Source organism: Nansenia antarctica, assembly GCF_963989245.1.
Source record: "Nansenia antarctica genome assembly, chromosome: 18".
Classification (NCBI taxonomy): domain Eukaryota; kingdom Metazoa; phylum Chordata; class Actinopteri; order Argentiniformes; family Microstomatidae; genus Nansenia; species Nansenia antarctica.
In genome coordinates, this window is record NC_137691.1 from 2,418,725 (window position 1) to 2,441,229 (window position 22,505).

Below are 22,505 nucleotides of genomic sequence, written 5' to 3' on the forward strand. Positions count from 1 at the left end.
AATTCTACATCACAGTTGTCTATGCAGGATGAGGAGGGTTGGCCCATAGTCACGTGACCAGTCTGATACCCTGGGCATGAGGAGACCAACGACGCGCTCAGTTGTGACCCTCTCGTGGTCTCAACCCAGAGGCTCTTAATACAGCTAGAGAGTTCATTCGAGACGCCTCAGTTCTCGGTAAGCCAACTGTCTCATCGTTCATCGTTCGCAGCCAAGGACGTCCCCCCCCCACACACCTGCTGGGGGGCGGAGTCAGAGCACCTTTCCCAACTGTCACTTAGGAGGAGCTCAAACCCCGCCACCGCCTCACACCACCGTGCTGATGCCGCTGTGTTTGGGCTTGGTGCTGCTGGGGGGGGCGGCCGCGGGGGTGGGCGCCGGGGGGGGGCCGTGGTGGTGAGGGGCATGCTGGGAGTGCGACGGATGCTGGGAGTGCGGAGGGTGGCCGCCGCCGCCGCCGCCGCCTCCCCCGTGGCTGCCGTGTGACGTGTGGCCGTGAGGTGGGGGGTGAGGTGGGTGAGTGGAGTGAGGAGGTGGGTGAGTGGGGTGAGCGTGGGAGGAGGAGGAGGCGGAGGAGGAGGCGGGGGGAGGGTGGTACTGAGGGTGGGGCGGGTGCGGCACGTGGGCGGGGGGGTGGTAGTGGTGGTGGTGGTGGTAAGGCGGGGGGTTCTGCTGGACCTGCTGGCAGTACTGGCCGCCGTGGTGGGCCTGGTGCATCTGGGCCTGGGTCTCCTGGGTGTCCCCCCCCCCTCCCCGGGCCGTGTGGTGCAGGTTGGAGGGGTGCGGGGTGTGGGAGATCAGGGTGGGGTGCCCCTGGGGCTGGGGGGACGGGCTGGGGGACGACGACTTCCCCCGCTTGGAGCCGAAGATGGACGTCAGGATGGAGGAGGAGTTGGGCATGGAGGAGCCGTGGCTGCTGCGGGAAGGACAGTCCCGGGAGGAGGTCGCTCGCCGGCGCATGTGAGGACTGCTAATGATGGACCCCTGTGGAGGAGGAGAGGAGGGTGAGATCACCTGGTAGGCGACTAATAACAATAATAATAATGATAATAATAATGATAATAATATCTCGGATTTATATAGTGCCTTTCAAGGAAACCCCAAAGGACGCTTGACACATTTACAGAATTACAGTCGGACAGACAAAACACGAAAACAGAAAGCACAGAGAGAGTGCCAGAAACTAAACTAGAGGCCACTAAAGGCCTTGGTGAACAGGTGGGGTTTTGAGGGCTGGTTTCAAGGTGTCCAGGGTAGGGGGGCGTTGCTGATCACTATGGGGAGAGAGTTCCAGAGGGTGGGGGCTGCTACGCTGAAGGCTCTGTCCCCCCAAAGGTTCGTAGGTTGGTGCGGGGGGTGGAAAGCAGACCCATGTCTGAGGACTGCAGGTTCCGGGATGGGGTATTTTGGCGGAGAAGGGTCAGATAGGTAATGGGGGGTGTGGGAATGGAGGGATTTGTAGGTGAGGAGTATTTTGTACAAGATGCGGGACTTGACCGGAAGCCAGTGGAGGTGAATGAGGGTGGGGGGTGATGTGCTGCCAGGGCTTGGTGTGGGTGAGGACCCTGTCAGCTGAGTTCTGCACATACTGGAGCCTGTCCAGAGCTTTGCTGGATACCCACGAACAGGACTCCATTGCAATAGTCCAGGCGGGAGGTGACGAAGGCGTGGACGAGGGTTTCGGCCACAGAGTCAGAGAGGGCCGGTTGGAGTTTGGCAATGTTTTTGAGGTGGAAAAAGGCAGATTTGGTGATGGATTTGATGTGTGACTGGAAGGAGAGGGTGGAGTCAAGCATGACACCCAGGTTACGGACTTCGGGAGATGGGCAGATGGAGCAGCCGTAAACCTGGAGGAGAAAGTATGCCGAACTATGCCGGATTCCAGTGAGGAATTGATGATGTCCACCATGAAGGAGGAGAGAGTAGGTAGGCAGTCCTTGACCAGTGCTGAGGGCATGGGTGAGCCGTTGAGGAAGCGACACCATGTGGCTGAGGTGTGGGTGTAGGGGGAGGAGGGGGTGGAGCTGGCGCCAGGAGCTGCTAGTGGATGGAGTCCACTTTCGCCTGGAAGAAATCCAGAAACTGGGGGGGGGGGGGGGGAGTAGAGATCGGGGGGCTCCTGAGGGGTGTGGGGGGCATCAGGGGGGGAGGGAGGGGGGCTGAGTAGGCGGTTGATGGTGGAGAACAACGCTCTGGGGTTGTTTTGCTGGGAGCCAATGAGAAGGGAGTAATATTGTTTCTTGGTCCGAGAGAGGGTTTCCCCGTACGACTTCCCATCATGGTCTCTGAAGGCCAGACGGTGAAGGTGGAGTGTGAGGCCAGTTGTTTTAGAGAGCTTCTCCAACTGACCACCAGTGGGCCTCACGCTTCACACGGAGATCAGAGGTGAACCAGGGGGCGGGGGGGCGGCGGGGGAAGGAGACAGTCCGGGTTTTGAGGGGCGAGAGAGTCGAGGTTGGGCGATAAGGCAGTGTTGCAGTGGGCTACCAGGGCATCCACCGGTGTCGGGGGGGGGGGGGAACCGAGGCCATGTGGGTCGCTAGCTTTCAGTCTAGGGTGGGTGGTACACACTATGCACACACACACACACACACACACACACACGCTCAGGGGAACTGTGAGAAACCGGAGACAGCTTCATGAACATACAACTTTCCCCCCCACCCCCAGATCTTCTACACACAGCTGTCTCTAGCTTCAGAAAACTGTGGCAAAGAAATTACAGTGTTGACATGAATGTTTGTGAACTCCATAAACCTCAATAAAACAACAACAATACTGTGGTGGTGATACCCAGAAAGAAAGTACAGTCAAAAAACCAACCGCCAGTTCAAAATAAATGAAGAAGCCAATCCTTGATAAGAAGCCATGCATGGACATGCAGGAGGAGCTGGAACAAGCAACTATTCACAGTGTTTGACAAACAGCAAGATTATAGGATGCAGTGTTTGTTTCAGTTTGAGTTGGGAATAATTATGCTTGTCAGTAATCATCTACGTACATTTCGTTTCATGTCACAACAGGCTCAACCTGTAAGGGGAATAGCTCAGTGTGCATTTTTCAGGGATAAAATAATTCAAAGGACAACATTATCTGATCTCCACATTTGCATATCGTTAGCCTCATAGCATAACTGCCTAAGTAATATTTTGGCCAAATTGAGATATCTGCCTAACTCTACTCTCCTAACACTGCTGATTCACTGTGCATTAGTGCCTCTATGCCATCAGCCTATCAGAATGCTTGTTACATTCCAAAATCACTATCTGCCCAAGTCATCTCTTTGACATAGGCATGTTTGACACTACATACAAAGATGGCTCGGCTGACCACAAGTGAAGCATGACTCAGGCAATTATGCTACGAGGTTAACGATATTGAAGAATGAAATCTCATGAATTCCACATTCTCATTCCTGATTCCTCCTGACTTGCGGGATGTATTTTCTTTCTCTGGACACCGACGGATAAGGAGTTAGTCAGGTGACGGGGTAGAGGGGGAGAAGAAGGATTGTGGACGAACACGTGTTTGTTTCAGGCTTTTGAACTGCATGTATGACACAGCTGGGACTGAGACAGCATGACAGCGGTCACGTGCAGGGTGTGAAGAGTGTCTCCGGTCTCCAGTGGATGAAGAGCAGAGGAGATATAATAAATAAACCACCAAATAAGGGAAACAACCAGAAAAACAAACTGACTGTGATCGACCGTGAGCCCCCAGAGTAACCGTCAGTCACACAGTGTGGGTTAGAGGGATTAGTCACGTCATGCTGGTACCATTCACATGAGAGGGTTAACTAGGGTTAACCAGGCTAACATCAGAGTTAACCAGAGTTAACCAGGCTAACATCAGAGTTAACCAGGCTAACATCAGAGTTAACTAGGGTTAACCAGGCTAACATCAGAGTTAACCAGAGTTAACCAGGCTAACATCAGAGTTAACTAGGGTTAACCAGGCTAACATCAGAGTTAACCAGGATTAACCAGGCTAACATCAGAGTTAACCAGGATTAACCAGGCTAACATCAGAGTTAACCAGGATTAACCAGGCTAACATCAGAGTTAACCAGGCTTAACCAGGCTTACATCAGAGTTAACCAGGATTAACCAGGCTAACATCAGAGTTAACCAGGATTAACCAGGCTTACATCAGAGTTAACCAGGCTTAACCAGGCTTACATCAGAGTTAACCAGGATTAACCAGGCTAACATCAGAGTTAACCAGGATTAACCAGGCTAACATCAGAGTTAACCAGGATTAACCAGGCTAACATCAGAGTTAACCAGGCTTAACCAGGCTTACATCAGAGTTAACCAGGCTTAACCAGGCTAACATCAGAGTTAACCAGGCTTAACCAGGCTTACATCAGAGTTAACCAGGATTAACCAGGCTAACATCAGGGTTAATCAGAGTTAACCAGGCTAACATCAGGGTTAATCAGAGTTAATCAGGGTTAATCAGAGTTAATCAGGGTTAACCAGGGTTAAGTAGTAACATCAACCACAGCCACCCTTCCACGTCAGGTACCACCAGGCAGCCCATGCATGCACACCGACCAGGACAGGCTGCTCATAAAATAAAACAACACCAGAAACAAGGAAACTACCAAGCCAAAAAAAGGAGTGCGAGAACAAAAACAAAAAACAAAAAACAAAAAGAGAAAGAAAAGAAAAGAAAAGAAAAGAAAAGAAAATAATTTGCGGGTTTTCAAAAAGTGCACAACAACATCAACATCAACATAGAGCAGCTAGACGTCAGCGGCTTCCTACTTACTTCGATATTGCTGTCTAGTGATCCTGCACTGCTGCGTCGGCCCCGCTTGCCTGCCCAGGACATGCAACACGACCACAGGTTAGAGAGGACCACAACACACCTGGCCAGCTGCCTAGCTAACGCTACGGGATAGGCCTACCATGTCTACACACAGCCAGCTGAGAGCTAACAAGAGGTAACAAGAGCTAACAAGAGCTACATGGCTCTCAAGTCTCACGCATTGGGTGTGAGACAAGGTGTGGCGTGTGAGCGTGTGAACGGGTTGAAATGCGTGTGTCTCACGCCCAATGCGTGAGACTTGAGAGCCCTGGAGCTAAGACCAGTGACCGGGGATGGGGGGTGAGGGGGGTAGAGTAGACAGGCACTAGTGGGTGAGAGAAAGAGTAGGCCAATCCTACTAGCTACGGCTGGTAGAGTGTTACACTAGGTCAAAGGGGGGCCCTACTACTATAGGCTACATCGCTACGCTAGGTCAAAGGGGAGGCCTACTACTATAGGCTACATCGCTACGCAAGGTCAAAGGGGGGGCTACTACTGTAGGCTAGGTCACTACGGAACAACAACAACAGCTACTACATCTCTACGTCTCTTCACAACGTGAGGTGTTACTGGCAGGACACTTTCGGTGTTCCCTGAAAGGAGATTTGGGCGTCTTTCAGAGAGAGAATTATGTGAATCTAACGCCGAAGAAAGCAAATCATCACACAAGACTCCCAACATGGCGCCTTCTCACCGCACCGACGACGGCAAATCAAAATGGAAAGTTCTAGAAGGTTCGCTCAGTGCCAAATAAAAATAAAATATATATGGAGTGTACCGATGAAAAAAAACACTGATGAAAACACACAGAAACCATTTACCCGAGTGAGAATGTTCCCCAATGTTCCCCAAGACCAAAATCAAGAAGATCAATAAAATGGGTGTGTAGCAAAGTGGTATATCAGGAGAACAAGTTAAGGTTAATCTGCTGAGAAATGATATCAGTCTCAAGGTGCATGATGATGGTTTAACACCAGAACAGCCATGGAGGTAAACCCTGTGAGTAAAACAGTTTTTTCTGTGTAGGAAGGAGGCTTAATTTACGAGCCGGCCACCTAGTGGTCGTTGTGTGTAAATAGCAGCTTAGCATTGTAAAGAGGGGCGAGGCGGCTCTTATAGTAGGTAAAAAGGCACAGCAAGTGTCAGCGCCACCGAATGGTTTAACCAAAGGACTGCTGTATTGAATAGTCCAACTAGAGGTGCTCTACAAATTATCAATAATCAATAATCAATTGATCAATTAATCAATAAACTAATCAGTAATGTGTCAACTGCATATAAAGTGTTACCCACAAATATTCATGCAAGTGAAGCACTACGTTTTATCAAACCGTTGACAGTGAGTGATACACCGCCTGCCTACCTAATCCCCTGTGCTGAGATGTCATTAAAAGATACAAAGTGAAAGTAGAAGAAATAGAAAAATATCAGTGGATTTTTTTTTTAACAAAGAACAAAAGAGAGATCAAATAAATAAATAAATCAAATAAATTGATGATGACTGGACAGAAAGAGTCTGTTGTGGGTGAGAAGCTTCACTGAATTTCATTCACCGGATCTGATAAACGATAAATTATAAATGATAAAAGCCCAGTTACATAGGATGAGCCTTGGGCAGTGAGTGGCCGTACAGGCGAGGCAGATCTATAGGCTCTGCTTGGATCAACAACAGAACATCACTCCCCCCTCGCTACAAAGACGCCGCCATCGACCACAACGACCTACATAAGTGCTCTCTCCGCCCTCTCTGGTAAAACCACTATGATTAGTCAATACTGCCTAGTAAAAACGTCACCAAGGCACATTAGTAAACACCTTCATCCCTCTCTCTCTCTCTGTGTTCCAGATACTTCAGTCACCCTTAGACATATCCCTCCTTAGATTCACGGCCCCTCCCTCTCCTGTATTGCTGAAGTTGTGGTTAACAGAGTGTATACACCTGGCTGGTCACCTGCGGTGGCTACAACCCCCCCCCCCCCCATCCCCCCCCCAGAAAAGAACAGCACAGAGAGGGGAACCTAGCTTGCTCTCCGTGCGTTCACACCCTGCCTCCCTAACAAAGTCGTCATCTAAATGTAGTAGTATCATGCCAGTACCCAGCTCAGATCTACAACGTACTACTTTGCACTACTAGAAGGGGATGGACTGACGTCTAGAACGTTCTATTTGAAGGTCACAGGGGGCTTCTAGAATCTAGAGCGACTGGCCATCTTTGATGACATCGTCTCACCTGCATCCGAGAGGTCACGCAGGGAGCTACTGAGCGCGCTCCTCTTTAGCCCCTCCCCCATGGCGTAGCTGTCGTCCAGGCTAGCGCGGCTCAGGTTGCCGTTGCCCGCCTCCTTCTTCAGGCCCGAGCTCTGTGATAGGCTGGGCCGCACCACGCCCTTCTGCTTCTCCAGCTCCGCTGCGCAGGGGAGACAATGTTTACAGTTTACAGTTTTATTGTTACGTCACTCAGAGTTGCCGGATGGGATTGACAATTTCCAGCCTAACCACATAACCCACAGTCTAAAAACCTGCCGAATCCACCGAAAACTACCACCCGAAAACATATATATATACCGCCCAAATGCTATTTATCCAGCCCATTCGCCAAAATTGTTTTTTCCCCCAGTCCAGTGTGATCAAAAGTAGCCCAATTTGGCAACACTGGTCACATAACACAAGTGTAAGAGAGTAAAATTCTTAGGTTGCTTCGGTTTCCTGTTATTGCAGCACAACAAGACAACAAGGCATACGTGAGACAATTGGACCAGAGAGAGAGAGGGGGAGAGGGGAGAGAGAGAGGGGGAGGGAGAGAGAGAGGGGGAGGGGGAGAGAGAGAGAGATGGGGGGGAGAGAGAGAGGGGGAGGGGAAGGGAGAGAGAGAGATGGGGGGGGAGAGAGAGAGAGAGGCGGGAGGGAAAGAGAGAGAGAGAGAGGGGGGGGAGGGAGAGAGAGAGAGAGAGAGGGGGGAGGGAGAGAGAGAGAGAGAGAGACAGGGGGGGAGACAAGTCGTGTGGGATACAATTAGCAGTACAGACAGGCTCAGGATCAGCCCACTGGACAGGACACACACTGGTGATTTAAGTAGGCGAATCCCGTCTCTGTCGGTGAAAGGCCTTCTTATAGACCGACTTAAGGAGATGAAGATAGTCCTGCTCACTCTCTATCCGGTACTTTTCCATTTCCTGAACTTCCGCGATGGACTCCCGAAGGTCGTCGGTGAACTTCTTTCGGTCCTGCGGGTTGGGAGCGTTGAAGTTGATGAGCACTTTGATGTCGGCTCCGGGGATGGCTGACGTCAACCGCACCCCGTTAGGATAATCTGCAGGATGGATGACATCATCATCGTCATCAGACTGTTTATAACATGATAGATCTCAGACGTTGGAAAACCACGACAAAAGCTTTAATTGTTACCGCTCTTCTTATAAGGGAAAGTAAGACGACTCCAAGGATTGTTTCTAATGGCGATTGTTATGATGCGAAACCATGGTGTTAACTGGGATCGTTTAAAGAGGTTCACACAGCGGTGATGAGGTCACTGACTTGTTCTACCCCTCTCCTCCCCCTCCCTCTCTCCTCCTCCCCCCTCCCTCCTTCTCCACCTCCCCTCCCTCTCCCTCCCTCTCCCTCCCTCTCCCCCTCTCCTCCCCCCTCCCTCCTTCTCCACCTCCCCTCCCTCCTCCCCACAAATGTGTAAAAGATGGTGAGGAGATACTGACACTATCTCAGCAGCACTTACACTGGTTCTCAAAGAGGGTGGTCTGCATGCCGAACAGAGAGAAGCTCTGCCTGAAGCTGTACGTCACTGAGTTCTTCTTCTTCTGGAAGATCTTGGTGACCTGTAACGCAGAAAAAAAAGACCATGAGCCATGGGTGGGGTCATTTGACCCTGTGAGTAAAGATTATATTATATCTTAGCACTCGATAACATTTCAGGACCCTCCTTTCATGACTTTTCCTAGAGATGTGCGTTCTACCACCCAGTATCCTTACATTTTCAAAGTCACATCAGGATAAGCTAGTATGAAGCTATTTTGCAGTTTTTCTGTGTAGGAGGCAGGCTAATTTACAAGACGGCCAACTAGTGGTCGTTGTACGTAAATAGCAGCTTCCCATTGTAAAGACTATGGTCATTTGACCTCCGAGGCGGCTCTTATAGTAGGTAAAAAAGGCACGGCTGTTCTAGTGTTACATCAGTACATTCTGGCTGATCTGAGAGAAGCCTCAGACATCTAAAGGGGCGAGCCCACAGTTCCACATACCACCAGCAGGTCGTTGAAGAGGAAGATCTCCCTCTGGTGCAGACCCAGCTTCTGAGGCTTGTTGGGGTCGGGGACTTCAAACAGTCTGCAGTAACACACCAGCCTCCGGTGGGGCAGAGACAGGACCTGCAGACACAAACCGTGACGTTAGAATTATACTTTTGTCAAAATTAAGTTTTTTACATAATCTGATCCATTAGGTGTTTATTAATGCCTGTGTGGTGTTATTTTTAAAAATGTTGACATTTTTGAGTTAGTAATTAATAAAATACAAAAGTTCCATCTCATAAAACATAATGGAATGTAAAAACTTTGACGCTCAATATCTCTGAACTACCCTAAACGGAGATAGAACCTTATCCTTCTAAGATCACGAAACACAGAGATCCCCACCGCAGGAGGGAGCTGTGGATGGGAGCTGGTGAACTGGAGGGTTAATGGGCCTCATATCTCAGGTGCCTACCACTGCCGCTGTGCCTTTGAGCAAGGCACTTAACCCCCTAATTGCTCCAGGGGCGCTGACTATGACTGACCCTCTGCCTAGAGCAAAAATAAATAAAATTTAATGTTGTTGTGCAGTAGACAGAAAAGGTTGAATCTAATCTAAAACAATTGTGTTTATCCGTTTCTGGAGAACATAGGGCCGATACTTTCAGCGTCTTTGAGCGCTGGAAAAGCGCTATATAAATACAATGAATTATTATTATTATTATTATTATTATTATTACTTACACATCCCAGGCCGTGGTGAAGAGATCCGATCTGCAAGGGAGACAGAGAGGTTAGCGTGATGTGCACTAGGGATCATAAGTGCGGGTTAGAGGGAAATACGAGCCATTCTAGGGAGCAGAGAGACACTAAAACGCTCTCTACCGACTCTGAAAGAGAAATAAACACAAAATGTGTCCTTTCGCTGCGAGATTCCTGCAGTACTTCAGATGTATCCATTTCTTTTAAAGTGTTTCTGTGTGCTTCCACTTATATAAGATTGTAGCGTTTAATGTCGACCTTGTCTCTCTCTCTCTCGCTGGAGCGTTAACCTCCACTCTCCTGGCTGCTGATGACTCATCCCCTGGGGGGTGAGGGTGATGGGTGGGGAGGAGAGGGGGAGGAGAGGAGGGAGGAGGGAGGGAGGGGGAGAAGGAGGGGGAGGGGGAATGAAAGGGGGAGAAGGAGAGAGGGGGGAAGAGAGGGGGCAAAGGAGCGAGGGAGTAGGGATGAGAGGGGGAGAAGTGGAGAAGGAGGGAGGGGGGAGGAGCGGGGGAGAAGGAGGGAGGGGAGGGGAGGGAGGGGGTAGTAGAGGGGGAGAGGGGGAGAAGGAGGGAGGGGGAGAGGGGGTTCGGGTGAGCGAAAGAGAGAGAGAGAGAGACGTCACGGTAATGAATACGGAGATGATGGAGGGAGAGTAAACACCTCGGAAAAAAAAAGAAAATGTCCTGATCTCCGGTCGGCAGGGGGATTGAGTCGGGACAGGATAGTCCCGTCCATCACCCCCCCCGCCTCCTCAGCAGACTCCCTCCCAGAAGTCCCTGCGACTCCTGAGGGCCTCCGACGCACATTAAAGGCGGCGGGCGTGAAGGTCCGCAGACGTGAGCGATCGGACGCGTCACAACCGGAAGGTTCCGCTAAAGAAACCACCGCTCCGATTTGTTTTCTCATTTAGGAGAGAGCGTGGGGTATGAATAATGCAAGGTCTCTCTGGGTCTGACGGCTCAGCGGGATAGACTCGGTGCTGCTTGGGTCCGTTGGCTGCTGCTGCAGTGGGTTCTGGGTAGATTGGGGACTGAGTCTAGGGGACTGAGTGGCTTAGATGGGAGGAGGAGGAGGTAGAGGAGGAAGTTGAGGAGGAGAGGATGAGGAGGGGGAGGAGAAGGAGGGAGTTGAGGAGGAGGAGGAGGTGGAAGAGGAAGAGGAGGAGGATGAGGAGGAGGAGGGGGAAGTTGAGGAGGAGGAGGAAGTTGAGGAGGAAGGGGAGGAGGAGGAAGGGGAGGAAGGGGAGGAGGAGAGGAGGAGGAGGAAGAGGAAGAGGAGGAGGATAAGGAGGAAGAGGAGGAAGTTGAGGAGGAGAGGAGGAGGAGGAGGCGGAGGCCGAGTAGGAGGAGGGGAAGGTGGAGGAAGAGGAAGAGGAGGAGGTGGAAGTTGAGGAGAAGGATGAGAGGATGAGGAGAAGGAGGAGGAGAGGAGGAGGAGGAGGAGGAGAGTGGTCACGGTAGGTAGCAGCAGCACCACAGGGTGTCCAGACTCACCGGCTTCTTCCCCACGATGAGCTTCTCCACCTTCTGCACCTGGGACACGTGGTCCTCGTTGGTCTTCAGCTCCCGCTTCCTGATCCTCTCATAGATCCCCGTCAACATTTCCCTGGGGATGTCCTCACCATCATCCACACCTGGGGGGGGGAGAGGGGGAGGGAGGGGGGGAGGGAGGGGGGGAGGGGGGGGAGAGAGGGGGAGAGAGAGAGAGAGAGAGGGGGGGGAGAGAGAGAGAGGGAGAGAGAGGGGGGGAGGGGGAGAGGGAGAGAGAGGGGGGGAGGGGGAGAGAGAGAGAGAGAGGGGGGGGAGAGAGGGTGGAGGGACAGGATGAGGGAGACAGAGAGAGAGAGAGAGAGAGAGAGAGAGAGGGGGGGAGGGAGAGATACATGTCCATTAATACATGCATGCGCACATACACACACACGCATACACACACACACACACACACACACACACACACACACACACAGTGTAGACTAGAGAGTTCCTGTTTTCTCAGGAGAATGTGTCTTCTCTGGTCGCTGCTTTCTCAGTTGTAATTATCACCGCTCCAGCATCCAGAGAGATGAGTTAGCCACGCTGCTAAACCTGCTAAACGCTCCTGCTTCAGCCCTGACTTACAGCACAAGAATACCACATTCATATTCCCCCTGGCCATTAATCAAGGCACAGTGCATTCACAAATCAAAATGTAATTTGAGATAACTCCAAAACTCATCCTTGCATTCATCCTTGGACAATAACAACAGCAACAATAACAGCCTGGAAAGAGAATCTGTCTTGTGAGGCCTTTAACTGTAAGTAAGTAAGTAAGTAAGTAAAATGTATCTCTATAGCACCCATCCCAGACCAGGGGTCACAAATACAAGAACATAATAAAAGAGCAAAAAGTCATAGCAGGTTAAAATAGGCAAACAAGTGAAAATAAGAACTAGTAACAAACAATAAGTGTACAACAATGTCAACAGGACACAGACCGACAGGCTTCTTTTGGGGTTAGCCAAAAGCCTGTCTATACAGGACAGTCTTCAGCTGTTTTTTTAAAAGCCTCGACCGAGACCCGCTGATCTAAGATCCAAGGGCAGAGCATTGCAGAGCCTGGGAGCCACGGTTTGGAATGCTCCATCACCCTTGGTCTTCAATCTGGCACGGGGGACAACCAACAAGGTAGGTACCTCGAAGGTTCTTGACAAAGTCATCCAGCTTCATCTTTCTCTCCGGCTTCACGTTGGGGCTGTACATGTCTGTGTTGAGGAGGATGATGGCGAAGGCCAGGATGAAGATGGTGTCTGGGTTCCTGAACTGACGAACCACCCCGGGGTTACAGATACAGTACCGCTGGCTGTGGAGAGGAGAGGAGGGGAGAGGAGGGGAGGGGAGAGGAGAGGGGAGAGGAGGGGAGAGGAGAGGGGAGAATGGGAGGGGAGGGGAGGAGAGGAGAGGAGAGGAGGGGAGGGGGGAGAGGAGAGGACAGTGGACAGAGAGGGCGCGAATGAACGCATGACAGCATTTTGACAGAAACATCCTTGCAATCGCAATAACATCAGTGACAGTTCGAAAGATGTCCTTCAACCCTACACCGCGAGGGTGCGCCTCGTCGAAGCAGAACCGGATCAATAAAGTTATTTGTGTTGTGACTGATTGGCTCCAGCTATAAAGCAGGGGTGTTTATTATTGATATTGTGAAGATGTCTAGTCTGGTCTGGGATCATTAAAATGATACTTGTCTTCCCCCCGAGCCGATAGAATGATGAACAAGTCTATAAAACTCCTTCCCTATCCCGTTAGGCAGTCCATTTGAGATGCAATCTAACTCGCTACCCAGCGAGCGCATGATCGTATTTCGGAAGGGGCTTCCAGATTATTATTTGTTGTTCTATCATTTGGCATCAGCCACAGCTATAAAACATCTCGTGGGACGCAGGAGGCCAGACAAAAGCTGTGTCTGTCTGTTGCGTGTCAAATGTGTTTACCAGCTACCAAAACAAAAGAAAACACAAGAAGACTCTAGTTGCTAGTTGATGCAAGCATCCACCCAGATGTGTAATTTGAACTACAGCCATGAAATCAGTTAATTTGTTACGCTTCGTAGAACACTACGCACAGGTTCACCCCTATTTTACAAGCTTGTGAAACAGCCAGTGAAACAGCGGGCCTCTGAGAACATTTTGCTGTCGAAAATACATTTCCAAATGTTTGTTTACTGCGTTCATGCTTCTTTGACCAATTATTTTCTGTATTTTATTTCATGCTCCTGTGTACAAATGAATATGTCTTGCGTATTTCAATAGATTTTGAGCCGTGTGTAGTTCAGTGTTCAGCACCTGAATACACTTTCAGAGATGGACAACCCTGAAGCAACGTGTTTACTGGAGCAAAGACGTCCTTGCTGCTGAGTGCTGAGGGAAGTACGTCCCCCTGCAGGCATGAGAATGCTTTATGGTTTCATACGAGGGGGATTAAATGATGGCCAAACAAACAACGGCTTAACACTAGAACAGCCACCAGGGCTCATTTGAGTAAAGAAAATGTTTATATCTTTGCCCTCGATCAAATTTCATGACCATCCTTTCATTTCATGACCCTCCTTTTACCCTCCTAGATATGTGCGTTCTACCACCCCAGTAGCCTTACATTTTCAAAATCACATCAGGATAAGCTAATATAAAGATATTTTGCTGTTTTTCTGTGTAGGAAGCTAGGCTAATTTACAAGCGGCCAACTAGTGGTCGTTGTGTGTAAATAGCAGCTTGAGCATTGTAAAGAGGCGGCTCTTTTAGTAGGTAAAAAAGGCACGGCTGTTCAGGGAGACTTCACCGATTTTTAAATCTAACAATCGTTGTGATGTCTCTACCTGTAGGCCTCTAGGAGTGTGTGTAGATCTCGGAGTGTGTGTAGGTCTCTAGGAGTGTGTGTAGGTCTCTAGGAGTGTGTGTAGGCCTGTATGAGTGTGTGTAGGCCTGTATGAGTGTGTGTAGGTCTCTATGAGTGTGTGTATGAGCGTCTCTCCTACCTGTAGGCCTCTATCAGCCGCTCCACCTTCTGTGCCTCCCCCTGGACTCTGATGTGGGCCTGGAACTTCCTCAGGGCCTCGTCCAGCTCCATGGCCCCGAAGTCCATCTCATCCACCACACAGCTGTGGAGACACACACGCACGCGTACACACACACACACACACACACACACACACACACACAGACACAGACACAGACACAGACACAGACACAGACACAGACACAGACACACACACACACACACAGACACAGACACAGACTGAGTTCAGAGGACTGGGGACATAGAATGGACACACAATGTACACAGACATGCACACATGCAAACACACGCACACACAGAGAGACACACACACACACACACACACACACACACACTCTCACACACACACACACACACACACACACACACACACACACACACACACACTCACGCACACACACACACACAGACAGACACACTCTCTCTCTCACACACACACACACACACACACACACACACACGTGGGAACACATTTCCTATAATGGAGGATGTGTTTCCTATAACCGTTTACGCACATTTACAAAGGCTACAGATCCCGTCTGCGATCAATAGAGAGAGAGAGCAGAGGGCTGCAGAGCGAGAGGTAGTGACTTCTCTCTGCGGAGGAGATGAGATCTGAGGAGACGTTGAGATTTATAGACGCGACTTAAAGAGCTCTTTAGACTTCCTGTCAGGCGGACACATAGGGGACCTGCCGCGCCTTATCCTCCTCAGAACCTGCTAGCTGCTAGCGGCGGTTAGCCTCGAGTGGAGCTGTTGACTCACTGCTGCAGACACAGTAGTGAGTGAACACTGTAGAGCATGAAATAAATAAATAAATAAATAAAGTCTGCGGCCCCGTACCTACGACCGAATCACAGCCGTGCTGATATTCAGTATAAAAGCACTCCCTCTCGTGTGATATTGCTTAAATAAAGCTATTTTGCTAGTTTTTTCTGTGTAGGAGGCAGGCTAATTTAAAAGACGCGCCAACTAGTGGTCGTTGTGTGTAAGTAGCCGCTTCCCTTTGTAAAGACTATAGTCATTTGACCCCCGAGGCGGCTCTTATAGCAGGTGAAATAGACACGGCTGTTCTAGTGTTAACGAAGCAGAGACCCAAACCTTCTGACCATGAACATCTGGCTCCCCCCCTTAGCGCTACGCTACTTAGTGCTAGGCTACTTAGTGCTAGGCTACTTAGTGCTAGGCTACTTAGTGCTAGGCTACTTAGTGCTAGGCTACTTAGTGCTAGGCTACTTAGGTCAGCTAGCCCCATTTCAAAAGCACTCCTCTCTGAAGATGAGGGTTCAAAGTGCGCGGTCTGAATGTCCTGGCTCTGACACACATCGCCACAGAGCTGTGGGCGTCTGTACAGATCGGTGCCAGAGATAGTCTTATTGTTGAGCGGATATTCCCTGTGTAGACATTATTCATTTCTAGTTAGAGAGTTATAGAGTTATAATTCATTGAGGCTGAGGCGAATGGAAAAATACTTAATGTGATGGGATTGTAATTGTAGAGTGGCACCAGAGCAAAAAAACATGATGAATATTTCATAGAACTACACTTCTGTGAAGAGGCATCACTTATTTGCATTTTTTCTCTCTCCAGAAACACACAAATGGAAAGCTGTTTACTTTCCACAGGGATGATGAATTCAATGGGAAAACTAAAGTGACAGAAGAAGAATGGTTGTTAGGGCGAATCTCCAGTGTAACAGAATACGATCTGTTTTGTTCTGTTTTGTGATTTGTTTAGCGGGGAATGGCGGTTTGGAAGTTAGCCGCTTTAACGACGCCGCTAACAACTCACTCCAGGACGTCTCTGTTGAACTGTTTCTGCCGGTTCCCCAGGAACTCTCCAATCATCTGCCGGCTCAGCCCCTTCCTCTGTAACAGGAAGTGAGCCACGCCCACGGGCGTGTCCGGGACAAACCCCCGGTCGATCAGATACTGGGTGCCCTTCTCTGGTTTCCTGAGGGGGAGAGAGAGAGGAGGGGGGGGGGGGGGAGGAGGGGGAGAGAGAAAGGAGGGGGGAAGGGGGAGAGAGAAAGGAGGGGGGAAGGGGGGGAGGGGGGGAGAGAGAGGAGGGTAGGGGAGGTAGGAAGGGAGAGCGGAGGGTAGGGGAGGTAGGGAGGGAGAGCGGAGGGTGGGGGAGGAGGGAGGGAGAGAGAGAGGGTAGGGGGTGAGAGAGAGAGAGAGGAGGGTAAGGGAGGTAGGGAGGGAGAGAGAGGGGGGGAGGGAGGGTGAGAGAGAGAGAGAGAGAGAGGATGGTAAGGGGAGGTAGGGAGGGAGAGAGAGAGAACATGTTTAATATCCCAATCAGTGATTAACTCTGCTAGCCTTGTCAGAACGTGTGTGTGTGGGGGAGGTCATGATTAAAGCAGCTTCATGGTCTGATCCAACATGAAAGCAAATCCACGTAATCATCTCAAATTAATTAAATCAAAGAAACGTACACACGCACATTTCATAATCCTACCGCAAGACATGACTAAGGAAATAACACAACACCAATACATCTGTTTGTGTGTGTGTGACCTAAATAAACCCACTCAATCATCATAATTGCAGATTAACATGCTGATTAATCCACCATGTTGACTAAAATGATTTTGTTTGAAGTGGAACAACATCAATAACATCCTCAGCGATATTCAATTCAACGTCGTATCTTGAGGACCTTGTTTATATGACCTTTGACCTTTACAATCCTCTGGTTATGGTAATACTCTGGGGTAAAAGCCTGTCTCATCATTAGAGAAGAAACAGCCATTTTGTTCCTTAGTCTCTGTTGGTCGTTCACACAGCGGTGATTGTGAGCGCTGATTGCAGTTCATCATCATGTATATCAAGTGGTGGTAGTGGTGTGTGTGTGTGTGTGTGTGTGTGTGTGTGTGTGTGTGTGTGTGAGTGTGTGTGTGTACTTCAGAAGGAAGACCCAGGACATGTAACAGCACTGTGTCTGGCTCTGTGTGTCTGAGGGGGGGAGTGTGTGAGTGGTGTGTGTGTGTGTGTACGTGGTGTGTGTGTGTAGTGGTGTGTATGTGCCTGGGGGGGGAGTTAGTGTGTGAGTGGTGTGTGTGTGGAGTGTGTATGCGCCTGAGTGTTGTGTGTGTGTGTATATGTGTCTGGAGAGGTGTGTGTGTATGTGAGTGGTGTGTGTGTGTGTGTGTGGAGTGTGCATGCGCCTGTGTGGTGTGTGTGGAGTGGTACGTCGAAGCGTACATACTTGTTGAAGAGGTTGAGGCCGATGCGGTAGTGGTGTGTGTGTGTGTGTGTACGTACTTGTTGAAGAGGTTTAACCCTAGGCGGTAGTGGTGTGTGTGTGTGTGTGTGTCTCTCTAGTGTGTGTGTACAATACGTACTTGTTGAAGAGGTTCAACCCTATGCGGTAGTGCCTCTTGCGTATGAGGTCGTTGCTGAAGGCGGGGGAGTCCCAGCTGTTGCGCGTCTCCTTGTGGTACGTCTGCTTGCTGAGCTTCTGCTCCCGCAGGCTGTCCCGGGACGACGACTCGGAGCTGCAGTTGATGGTGTCGTTGCTGTTGGACGTGCTGTTCACGCTGTCGTTGTCGCCGTCAGAGAAGTCCGACTCCGACTTGCTCTGCCGGTTAGCCGTGCCGTTGATGGCTAGGTGGCTCTCCAGCTGTCGCGGGGGTGGGGGCGCCCCCCGGTGGCGCATGGATCCTCCTCCGCCCCCCCCCCTCCTCCTCCTCCTCCTCCTCCTCCTCCTCCTCCTCCTCCTCCTCCCTCCTCGTCTCTGAGGGCCGACGACCCCCCACCCCGAGAGGGAGGGAGACCTCCTCCCCCGTGACCGACGTGTTTGGGGCTGGTGGCCTGTGTGATGGTAAAAAACATGAATAAATGGACTGCACTTACATAGCGGCGTCTTCCAAAGCGCTTTACAACGGCCTCTCGTTCACCCGTTCACACACGCATTCACTCGCCGATGGCGAGATAGGCAAGGTACCACGCAAGGCGCCGGCCGGCCCCGCTCATTGGGAGCAATTTGGGGGTTCATTGTCTTGCCAAGGACACTTCGACATGTGGCCAGCCGGGGCTCGAACCGCCGATCTTGCGATCAATCGACGCCGGCTGGATGGGTGGATTCAATAAGACTCAAATAGTGAATTTTTGAACATTTTAAAGTATTGGTATGTTATTGAAGTACACATGGTGTAACTACAACTCTATAAACTGGGCTTATCCAATCTCAAGAGATGGAATTGCAGTGCAACAAACACACAACTACAGCTCTTTTATATACAAAAAAACACATCAGCTCCCAGGAACTGCAGGAATTTAAGGAGGATAAAACACAGACAAAACAGTGATAAACCGTCTGCATTCTGTAAAACGCCCCAACAAACGTAAAAACAACAAACGTCCCAGGAATTAAGGAGAAACCACAAACACAGACAAAAACAGTCATAAACCGTCTGTAGATTCTGTAAACGCCCCCCCACATTAACATGACAACAAACGATACATGATTAGGGTTGCAACATTCCCGTAAGTTTGGGAAAGTTGTGGCCTGGGGTGGTCCGGTGGTCTAAAGGCCAATGCACACAGCGTGCGATTTCTGTTGCACGTCAACATTCCATTTGGAAGTTTGAATGGAAGTCTATGAGAACATCGCATCTTAACACACACGGCCCCGATTTTAATCGCACGGCGAAAATTCGATTCCATTCATTTTGAATGGGACAAAGCACACGGCGTGCGAGTTTTGTCGCACTGTCAAATTTTGCAAATGTTGTAAAAGTTTGTGGTGCGACGGATTATTGCATCACAATGGGACAATTGGGAAAACTTCAACTGGTCTATCTAAATTAATTGAGTCACTCATAACGGGGAGAGAGACTGGAGCATACATTTTTGACTGTCTCCTTTTTTGAAAGAAGTTAAAGGCTGAAGGTCTGACCCAAAAGGTCTGATATAGTACATACACCTACGGTACATGAAGGGTTTATGATGTACAACATTATCATTTCATTTTCATATCATATATTTCAAATACATACTGGACACAACGGATAATGGATGCCATTTGGTAAACCTCATCTTCTTGGAATGTTGAGGTGCAACAGAAATTGCATCGCACGCCGTGTGCATTGGGATGCGATTTTTTATGATTTTCTCATAGACTTCAATGGTGTGAGTTGAAAATGGAATTTTGCGGCGCAACAAAATCGCATCGCACGCCGTGTGCGTTGCAATGGAATGTTGTCGCGCAACAGAAATCGCACGCTGTGTGCATTGGCCTTAACACTGCGGTCTACAGTGCACACATACTGTATGCCCATGTCGGCATGGGTTCGAATCCGGCCCATGCCCTGCTGACATGCCCTCTCTCTCCCTTCTTCTCCTACTTTCCTATCTGTCTTCACTGAATCTGTCCAATAAAATGAAAACAAATACGAGTGGGACTGCCCCACTCAGAAAACAAAAACCAAAACGTAAAGTTTGTGAAACTTTCTGGTAATTTCCAAAGTTTCCCTACGGGTTTCAATTTGGAAACTTTGGAAATTATCGGAAAGCTTCACAAACTTCCCAAAATTCTGCAACCCTATCCGGTTGTTAAGTCTGACGTCAAAAGTGATGTTTAGCCATTTCCGGGTCCTAACCAGAAATTCTCCGCACCAGAGTACCAGTGAACTACAGCGGTAGAATGACAGTTTAATCGTTTGTTAGACTCAGATCTATTCATACAACAAGGGACACAATACATTCCCGTTTTCCCCATATTGTCAGGGTATTTGAGCCTCGGAAAAGCGCTATATAAATATAATTTATTATTATTATTATTTCGGCATTTCACAAGACAGCGCCTCAGCCAACTTTGGACCCGGAAACACGGCACGACTTAACAACCGGATACATGATCACATTTCATGATTTCACAGAATCCGCGTATCAACGTAAAAACTCCACCAACCCACCTGCTGCTGGCTGCATGCGGCGGCTGCCACCCCGCGCTCGTAGGCGCTCTGCCTCTTCAGCGAGCTGCGGTCCGACCGGTCGCTGAGCTCCACGCTGCTGTCGCTGGGCGGCTCGATGGTCAGCAGGGGCAGGTGGTCCACCCGCAGCCTCTGCTGCTCCTGGCACTCCAGGGACGGGGTACTACGGCAGCTGGTGTCCGTATCCCCCCCGCCCCCCCCCTTTGTCGTCTGCGCCGCTGTCGTTCCTGTTGTTGTCGTGCCGCGCCAGCGACCAGTACTCCTGGGAGGAGTTGAGGGAGCGGAGGCGCATCGGCGGCTCCGACTCGGTGCTGGAGGGCCGGTCTCCTCCTCCTCCTCCTCCTCCTCCGCCGGGGGACTGGGAGAGCGGCAGGGGGGGGGAGAGCTCCTCCTCGTCGATGTAGAGGGTGACGTCGCTGTAGGAGGCGCGCATCTCGTCCAGCTTGCGGTGGTGGTGGTGCTGGTGGTGGTCGGAAGAGGAGGAGGAGCCGCCGTGGTGGTGGTGGTGGTGGGAGGAGGAGGAGGAGGAGGGGTTTGACCTGGTAGGCCACCACCTCTCTCTCCACATCCGGGTGATGGTGGTGGAGGTGGTGGTGGCTCCTACTACTAGCGGGGGGAGTAACCTCGGACGGACCCTCGTCCCCGTGCAGGCTGCGACAGTTCAGGGCGTCGTCGATGGACTCGGCCAGAGACTTGACCTGGCGGGAGAAGGCGTCCTCCAGCTCCGTGATGGCGTCCGTGAAGTCGTTCTGCGCCGACGCGGAAGCGGGCGACTTCGGGACGACGCACACGCCCATGTCCCCCCCTCCTCCCCCCCCGCAGTCGGATGTCTGTTGCAGCGAGGAGGCGGAGTGCGAGGCGCCGAGTTTGGCGCGAGTTTCGACCCCCCCGCCTCCACCGTCGTCGGTGAGGGAGACCGTCTGTTTGCCCTCGAAGTAGGAGCTGTGGACTTTCTCGGGCCCTTCGAAGGAGAACTGCATTCTCATGTTGGACAGGACGATGCGTCTGGACATGCGGTTTTCCGACATGGAACTCCGGAGCCGCTCGAAGTTCTTGTTCATCTGGTACTGGCGGAAGGCGGTCTGGATAGTGCGCGCGGCATGTCGTGTTATGAAACGGCCCCCGTATTTACGCTCCAGCATCTCCACCTAGAGAGAGGAGGAGAGAGAGAGAGAGAGAGAGAGAGAGAGAGAGAGAGAGAGAGAGAGAGAGAGAGAGAGGAGGAGAGGTAGGGAGAGAGACAGAGAGAGAGGAGGAGAGGTAGGGAGAGAGACGGAGAGGAGAGGAGAGGAGAGGAGAGGAGAGAGAGAGAGCAGATGTATAAATGGTAAACGGACTGACTTATTCCAAAGCGCATTACAACGGCCTCTCATTCACCCGTTCACACACGCATTCACACACCGATGGCGGCCAAGCTATCATGCAAGGCGACGGCCAGCCCGCTCATTGGGAGCAATTTGGGAGTTCAGTGTCTTGCCCACAGACACTTCGACATGTGGCCAGTCAGGGTTCCAACCGCCGATCTGCCGACCTGATCTGCGATCATTAGACGCCGGCTCTACCTCCTGAGACACAGCCTCTACCTCCACCAGCCTCTACCTCCACCAGCCTCTACCTCCTGAACCACAGCCTCTACCTCCTGAACCACAGCCTCTACCCCCTGAGCCACAGCCTCTACCTCCACCAGCCTCTACCTCCTGAACCACAGCCTCTACCTCCACCAGCCTCTACCTCCACTAGCCTCTACCTCCTGAGCCACAGCCTCTACCTCCTGAACCACAGCCTCTACCTCCACCAGCCTCTACCTCAGCCTCTACCTCCACCAGCCTCTACCTCCACCAGCCTCTACCTCCTGAACCACAGCTGCCACCCTCCTGTGATGTGGATGTCTCTGTCTCTAATGTCCAGATTTGATGATGAGAACGTCTCTGATATCTGCTTGTGTAAATGCCAACAGTCATTAGGACTACTGATGTGATCTAAATTCTGGGCAAATGTCCCCTGATACGAGGCAGCTGTGGATGTCTGATGTGAAACACGGCGTTACGTACGGGAGGATATATGAAGGTCTGTGAACGGATTCAAGGTTACAGACAGTTTTATGCCCGAGAATAAAAAAAAGGCAGATAAGCATTTTTTCCATTTAAAAATAGCCAAACAACGTCATGATATAAGGACTGCTCAACACGTTTAATTTGT

General features: G+C 50.6%; 1 pseudogene across 1 annotated transcript in view; it reads right to left on the bottom strand.

The window, feature by feature from the left end:
• Nucleotides 1-306: 306 nt before the first annotated feature.
• LOC308173355 (IQ motif and SEC7 domain-containing protein 1-like) overlaps nt 307-22,505 on the bottom strand; it is a 23,911-nt pseudogene continuing 1,712 nt past the window's right edge. The window contains exons 2-15 of the transcript in view: nt 20,861-21,454; nt 20,281-20,766; nt 17,715-18,050; nt 16,160-16,321; nt 14,328-14,450; nt 12,490-12,656; nt 11,312-11,451; nt 9,798-9,827; nt 9,066-9,191; nt 8,543-8,642; nt 7,961-8,122; nt 7,043-7,219; nt 4,774-4,823; nt 307-984 (exon numbers count right to left, since the gene is read on the bottom strand). The product of the transcript in view is annotated as an IQ motif and SEC7 domain-containing protein 1-like (transcript). The remainder of the gene's footprint in view (nt 985-4,773; nt 4,824-7,042; nt 7,220-7,960; nt 8,123-8,542; nt 8,643-9,065; nt 9,192-9,797; nt 9,828-11,311; nt 11,452-12,489; nt 12,657-14,327; nt 14,451-16,159; nt 16,322-17,714; nt 18,051-20,280; nt 20,767-20,860; nt 21,455-22,505) is intronic.